The sequence below is a fragment of the Magnolia sinica genome, chromosome 15 (genome assembly GCF_029962835.1).
Source record: "Magnolia sinica isolate HGM2019 chromosome 15, MsV1, whole genome shotgun sequence".
In the NCBI taxonomy this organism is placed as follows: Eukaryota; Viridiplantae; Streptophyta; class Magnoliopsida; order Magnoliales; family Magnoliaceae; genus Magnolia; species Magnolia sinica.
The window spans coordinates 49,836,619-49,844,641 of record NC_080587.1 but is presented as its reverse complement, the minus strand read 5'-3'; the positions used below and the strand labels follow the sequence as shown (position 1 = coordinate 49,844,641).

Below are 8,023 nucleotides of genomic sequence, written 5' to 3'. Positions count from 1 at the left end.
GGGATTGCATATTGCAATGGACCTTTGGTATATCCCATTGGGCCTTCAATACATCAAATGGACCGTATCATATGGGCCTATATTCATTAAGTGGGCCACATCAATGGGCCGCACCAATGGGCCTTATGTACATTGCAATAGGCTATAACCCGTGGGCCTAAGAGTGCATCAAATGGGCCTACTCACATGGGCCTTATGTGTATCAAATGGGCCTCGCCAATTGGGCCCCATATGCACATCAAATGGGCCTCAACCCATAGGTCTTAATACATCTTAACGGGCCTTAACCCATGGGCCCCTAACACATCAAATGGGCCTCGACCCATGGGCCCATAACACATCAAATAGGCCTTGACCCATGGGCCTTACATGTAAATCAAAGTGGGCCTCAATCACGGGCCAAAAATAATTGAGATGGGCCTTCCACCATCATTATATTAAATATGATATAATATATAATATATATATATATAATACATATAATATTATATATTATAATATTATATATATATATATATATATATATATATAAATGTACACACATGCACACAGCACACACGCACGCACAGAAATAGACCCACACACGCACGCACACAACCATCACAGTGAGCTCCACCGTCCAGGCGGACGGTGGACATGAAACACATACATCTATGTGGGCTCCATGTGGGGCCCACCATAACTTTTACTTTCCATCCAGACCATTGATAAGGTCGCTTGGACCTAGGTGAAGGGCAAAAACAAATTTCATGCTGATCCTAAACTTCTGTGGGCCCAAAAATGGGATTTCAATGATAGAGGTTCAATCCCGCTGTTCCCTACAGTGTGGGCCACCTGAGTCTTGGATCAAGCTGATTTTTGGGGTGGGCCCACGTCAGGTAGTGGCCCACCCTATGGACGGTTTAGATGGTAAATAGACATCAAGGTGGGGCCCACGGCTTCAGCTGTGGGTGGCTGTTGCTACGTCCGTCCGCCCGGACGCCGTGCGCAGGCGCTGCTTGCTGCGTCTGACACAGCAGCAGCAGCTGCTGTGTTAACGTAGTATTTTTTTTTTATTTTTCAGAAAATTCGAGGATTTTACAGGTGGGGTCCACATCCAGTGAATCCACGCCGTCCAGTGGTTCTCCATGCCTCACGACAGTCAAAACAAGCCCAATATTGGGCCTGTTTCAGTGTATAGAAGTAATAGGAGATGTTTCAATGGTATGCTCACTGTTTGCCATGATATGGCCCGCCTGGAAGTCTGATTGGTCCCATCTTCTGGCTCAACGCCTAAAACAATCTTGGAAAAGGAATGGATGGCATGGATTTAATACATACATCAAGGTGGGGCCTACATGAGTGGGCCACCCAAAGCCTCAAACCAAGCTAGTATTTGTGTTTTCCCAAATAAACGTCCAGCGTCCAGGGACGCTGGACGGTCTGCCATACAAGGTGGGCCTGCTCAGGTGGGCCACCACTGATGAATGGTGAGGGTACTACACATATAAGGTGGGCCCCACTTATAAATAGTTTGGATAAAATACCTACCTCATGGTGGGGTCCATTCAAGTGGGCCACATAACCTTATTAACAAAAATAAATAAAATAAAAGGGAGAGAGATAGAGAGTGAGACCCGCGTGATGGAGGGACCCCGGCACTATGGGCCCTCCCTTGCACTAAATCATACATCAAGTGGGTCCCATTACATGTGGGCCCATTAAAATTAAATCCAACGGTGGAGATCCCTTCTCCACTAAATTAGACGGTCTAGATGACCCTAAGCATGCAAAGAAATAAACATCATGATGGGGTCCATGGAGAATGGCCCCATCATGGAATGATCATGATGATCCAAGTGGGCCATCGGCCACATCTTAGGGTCCAAAGTGAGATCCAAACCATTGATCGGTTGGCCTCACTTGGTCCATCTTAAAAATATCAAAATCTACCCTATCAAGGCACCCACCACTTGATCTTCTTGCTCCCTTGGCTTCCTTAGCTCCTTGTGCTTCTCTTTGATGGAGGAAGATGAGAAATGGATGGTTGAGATGAGAGATCTAAGGATGGAAAGGTGGGCCACACATGTAGCTTGGGAGGAATGGGAGAGGCTCATACGTAGGAGATTTTTGCTTATGGGAGAGTTGAAATGAGAGAGAGAGTGATGGGTGATGGAGTGATGGATGGGAGAGAGGGATGGGTGTAAGAAGCCTTTTTGACTTTTTTGGCAAAAGGTGTAAGAGGAGTTATGGGTTGTAAGAAACTTTTTGACTTTTGGGGCTTGCTTGGGAAAGGGTGAAAGGTAATGTGTACTTGACATGATGGGATTGATGGGATTGATTGATTGATGTGACACCTTGTAGAGATTCTCTCGGGATTCACACGCGCGGCGTTTCCTCGCACCGAACGCTGGCCCACAACTCCCAACCAGAGCATCGCATCAGCGCACGAGTCACGGCATCGGAACCGCAGCGACGACGCGGTCGCTAAGGTACAAGCCCTGGGTTGAGTCGACTCGAGTTGACGGCACGAGAATCCAGGTCGCGCGCAAATACCGGTTAAGGGTCGAAGGTTGCCGAAATTCTACCGGAAAGACCGCGGAAGCCTAAGGAACGGTACGGTCTAGGACACGGGGCTTACAACTACTAACATGTTACACTAATATTAGTTACTATAAATGAAACCATCATTAATGATATTTGCATGGTATTCATGACTTGGAAATACTACCTTTAATAATACCATTTTATCTCAATTGTAATACTAATTATTACCATGATGAGCTAATATTAATTATACCATTAATGTTAACACTTATGCAATAGGTATTAAATTAACATGGTAACTAGTCTTACACCAATTAACATTCAAATCCTAAAATTTAACCTTGACCTAAACTTGAGGATGAAATTCTAGACCTAAGTAACTTAAACCCTAGTCCTATACTTAAGACATAAATGGTAAGTTAAAGTATGAATCTAGTTGTAGAAAGTCATAACTCATGGTAGGTCATAGTACCTATTATCATGGCTAGATTCATTATTGAAAATTATGGCTATTATCATTAGAAAATATTATCATTTTCCTTACGGGTTAGTATAATTCTTGTTAATATAATGGTCAGTATTGGTCCTTATAATTGTTAGTGAAAATTTTAGTATCATTACATGTATTACTTAGTAGGTTATTACTAATTACAAAAAATATTAGATAATGTTGGAATATTTAAATATGAATTTGAGAATCATCATTATCAATATTGATTGATAAATACTCCCATTACGAATATTATTTAATCCATCGTACAATAATAAAAATAGAAACAAAATTTAGGATTTAAATCCTAACATTTAAGCGTTTAACTAAACCCTAGGATGAAAATCCTAATTTTACACCAAAACCCTAAAAATATAGTAATCCAAACCTTACGTTATAATCTCAACCATAAACAGTACGTAGAATGTGGATCTAATCATACAACTTACAATTCATGATAGGATCCAAGTCTAAGGGCGGTGCTCTTCCTATTAACATTGGGAGGCGAGTCGACAAATAAGGTGATGATTCTTCCCCTTGAGCTTTCCATTTTCCCATTAGCTTAAGTATAGTTTTATTTTAATTTAAATTGACTATTGATATCTCCATCTTATAATCACATGTGTAATTGTTGGAATCAAATTGTTAGGTTTTCATGCTTAATATTTATCATGTATATCATCCCATGCTAGTGGATTATTTGTGGATTGCTTATGAAACTTAAGCTGGTACATCAGTAGGAAACCCCCACCTATAAATGTACACACATACTTGGGATGTAACCCGACTAGTTGTGATTGTAATGGACCTTCGGCTTAGTGGTTATTGAGTGGTGGTTTAAATTGATCAATGATGTGGGCCTACCATCCAGAGTTGTTGTGTCCAATGGTTTTAAGAATGGTTTCTTATTGCATGGTTTTGATATTGGCCCTACATGACTTAGTTTTACTAATCGCCCTATGTGCCTTAGTTTTGATATTCGCTCTACGTGGTTTTGTTTTGGTACTTGCTTTGGATGAGTTCGACATTTTATTCAACACAACCATGCAATGGTAAGCCCCATATACTGTAACATGATTGGCCATTAGTCAACGGGTTTTCATTAAACATCCTAAGATGGTAGCCTCATGAGCCGGATGGTGTTATGAGACCTATGCCTGAGCTATTGGCCTACGCTGGTGACAAGCCCCCGTAGTGACCTTTGAGCATATTTAAATTGGCTGGTTGTAATTGGACTAATAATGGGATGACTAATCATTTATACATGGCATAGACCAGCATTTATTGCTATCGTACGTGATGTACGTATTTGTCCGACTGGATGCTTTCCTCAGGTTGATGATTGCATGGGTGACGAGCCCATTGTCTGCACAGATGAGCATCCCCGGGGCAATGATTGCATTCACGCATCCATGCACATAATAAGACCTGCATCATGTATTGTTTTGTATACTTTTTTTTATAACTATGCTTACCTAATGCGGCGGTGTGTAATCTTGAGGGGAATTCACACTGAGTTGGTCACTCATCCATCAAATATATAACTATACAAGTAGAACAGGTGGCCCAGGTGATATTCAGTTTCAGGCTGGTGAGGAGCTGGGTATAAGTGCCAAGGGTGTATGGCTGTATTGCTATGAGGCGCTGTGTGATCTTGTGACTTAGATTTTATATGCATTTTTTATCTCTCTTGTATAAATTGTAAAATCCATGAATTTGTTAATTTGTAGACATTAGTTTATATAAGTCATTACAGGAAACCTCTTGTATATTCTAAATGTAATCAAAAATTTTCTTTTATACTTACTTGTCCATTCTACACTCATCCAATTACTCTGATAGTTGAAATATATATATATATACACACTCGAATTTGACCATACTTTAAGGTTAACATTTGGGTTTTTAGGAAATGGGTCATATACTTGGGTCCTGAAAAGTCGGAGCGTTACACTTGTTCCATTTGATTTGAAGAGCTCAATTCGCTAACTTCATATTATTGTTTTGGATTGGGAAGAGGTTGAGATGGAAGGTTTCCCTTTTGCCCAATCGCATTTTTTTCTCTCAAGCCCTTGTATGGCCTTTGTAAGGTCTTGAAAGGTTTGTAACACACCCTGATTAAAACGCTCTAGATTTTGAAGATGCTTTAGAACTAGACCCTCTTGAGGTTTCCCTTGATTTAGAATCTGATTAGGGAATCCTTGAGGAGAAGCAGTTTGTCCATTCCTCCAACTGAAGATTGGATGATTTCTATAGCTAGGATTATATATATTTGAAGTGGATCCACTGAAAGGTCTTTGGTAATTATTCACGGCATTAGATTGCTCATTCAGTACCTCTTGAAAAACAGGTATTGTTAGACAATTTTCAGTTGTGTGAATGTTGCAAGCACAAATACCGCAAACAGTTTCCATAGCATTTTCCTTCTTTAGTTTCATGGCCTCGAGTTTTCTGTGATTTAGCCACTTTAGCATTTATATCATCATCTTCTTTCAGAAGATAAATCCTGCCCCTCTCCTTTGATTGAGTAGGCCTAGAAGTGGAGCTTGAATTTGGGGAGATGTCCCATGATTGTGTGTTTTCAGAAAGCTTGTCAAAATAATCCCACACATCATCGACCTTTTCATTTATGAATTCCCCATTGCACATTGTCTTGACCATTTGGCACATGGAAGAAGTCAACCCATCATAAAAAAAAATTGTTATTTGCCAAGTTTCGAAACCATGTTGTGTGCATGAATTGACAAGATCCTTGAACCGCTCCCAACATTGGAAGAATGTTTCATCTTCCTTATAGGCGAAGTTCATGATTGATTTTCTGAGGGTGTTTGTTTTATGATATTGGAAAAATTTCTTAATGAACTCCCTTGCCATGTCATTCCATCTGCCAATAAATCATAGACGTAGTAAATACAACCACGTCTTAGCTTTCTCTTTCAAGGAGAAGGAAAAGATTTTTAGCCTGACCATGTCCTCAGACACGTTTGTAAAATATAACGTGGTTATGATCTCATCAAACTCTTTCATGTGTAAATATGAATTTTTATATTCAAGTCCATAGAATTTTGAAAGGAGTTGGATCACCCCTGACTTGATATCCATATGGCCTGTATTTTTTGAAAAAACCAAGGATGAAGGTGTGCTCACCCCCGCCGGTTGTAAATAATCTCGTAAAGTATGAAGCAGGGGTGCTTGATGCACCTCATTCTCATCTTAAATTTTCTCAACCCTAGGTTGAGGTGGATCTAGAGGTTGATTGGCAGCCATAACTTCAGTTAACTCTATGGATCTCGAGTGGTGTCTAATCCTGTGATAGATAGATAACCCCTCAACCAATCCTCCTTCACTCAAGAGACGTCAAGTGTTATCACGAACCCACTTGGGCATGAAACACTCTCAACCCTTTATTTCAAAATCTAACTTAAACCTAAAAAGAAAGAGGGAAATAGAAATCTAGAAATAGAAAGAAATTACCAAATTAGAAGTTTCTATATTAAGATCCTTCAAAAGAAAAAGGAAAGTGAATTAGTTTCTTAAAAAAAAGAACTAATAAAGCAACCTAGTTTCTAAAAAAGAAAAGGAAAGTTTCAAAACAAAAAAAATAAGTTAATTAGTTTCTAAAAACAGAAAAGGAAAGTAAACTAGTTTCTAAAAACAGAAAAAGAAAGTTTATAAAAACAAATTAAGAAAGTTTTTATCCTAGAATTAGAAAGTAAATTAGTTTCTAAAAACAGAAAAGGAAAGTTTATAAACCTAGAAATAGAAAATTAAGTTAGTTTCTAAAACAATTTAGAAAAAACCCCAACCTAAAAATAGAAAGTAGAAAAACCCTAATCTTATACTAATTCCAAAATTAGTTAATCTCAGAAAAACACAACCGTTAATCCCCAGCAACGGCGCCAAAAACTTTTTCATAACCCCAAGTGTAAGGTCGCGATGTATAATCTCTGTGAGACTGAGGTCCAATCCACAGGGACTAATCTTGTGTGTCTTCTGAAAACAACTAGAAGTAGAACTATAAGAAGATGTAAACCTAAATTTGAAAGTGTAGAGAGAGTAATTGTGAATTATCTATTTAAAACTTGTAAATTTAAAGGTGAGAACTAGGGTTTCCAAGGATCCACTTATAGCAATCAGGGAGATCTATGCTTGATTTAAGAACACAATTAGAATCGGAGTCCCATCTCATCCGGTTGGAAAATATCTCAATAAAACCAAATCTGAACTTTCTTTGACTTAATTGTCAATGGATGAGATTTGTGAGAACTATAAGTGATTCCATCACCTAGCCACACCCAGGAGACAATGGCAAACAACAGGATATACCAATTTCACAATCAAACATAGGAGAATTATGAAGATTAAAAGGGATTCCATCATCCAACCATGCCCATGGGATGATGGTGAACAATGGGATTTTCTAATTTCACAATCTCGAAGCATGAAAAGAAAATACTCAAACCTATTGCAAGTCTTTTGTAATTTAAGTCACAACAAACCATTAAAAACTGAAAGTATTCCTTAAATATCAAACTAGAATCAAAGAGAGTTCAATATAAACATGAATCAAAGCAATAGAAACATCCCATCGTGTTATAAGCTTCACCTCTTAGCCCTAACTAAGAGGTTTAGCCAACCATGGACATGATTGGATCTAAAACCCTAGAAGAAAACATAAAAACTAAGGAAGAAAGAAGAAAAACGTTTGGCAATGGCTCTCCACCCTTGTGTTTTACTCCTTCAAACCCTAGATAGATGCCCAGGGATGTCCTGGGGACTCCTATTTATAGTTGTACAACACCTCCTTTTGCACCTCTTTGAAAAAACTAGGAAACTGCCTGAATTTTATGCACTCTGTGTAATTCCGTGCAACTCTACGTAAGTGGTTCGATGACATCGAATTGCCTTCAATGTCATCAAAGGTGACTTTTATACGTGCTTTTTCCACACTGCATAACTTCATCCAGAATACGTAATCTTCTATGTCATCGAACCTACCTTCGATGT

General features: G+C 39.0%; 1 non-coding gene across 1 annotated transcript; it reads left to right on the top strand.

The window, feature by feature from the left end:
- The first annotated feature begins 5,735 nt into the window (after positions 1–5,735).
- Positions 5,736–5,842, top strand: LOC131228306 (small nucleolar RNA R71). The gene has a single exon (XR_009162815.1). It is a non-coding gene; the product is annotated as a small nucleolar RNA R71 (small nucleolar RNA).
- The last annotated feature ends 2,181 nt before the right edge of the window (positions 5,843–8,023 follow it).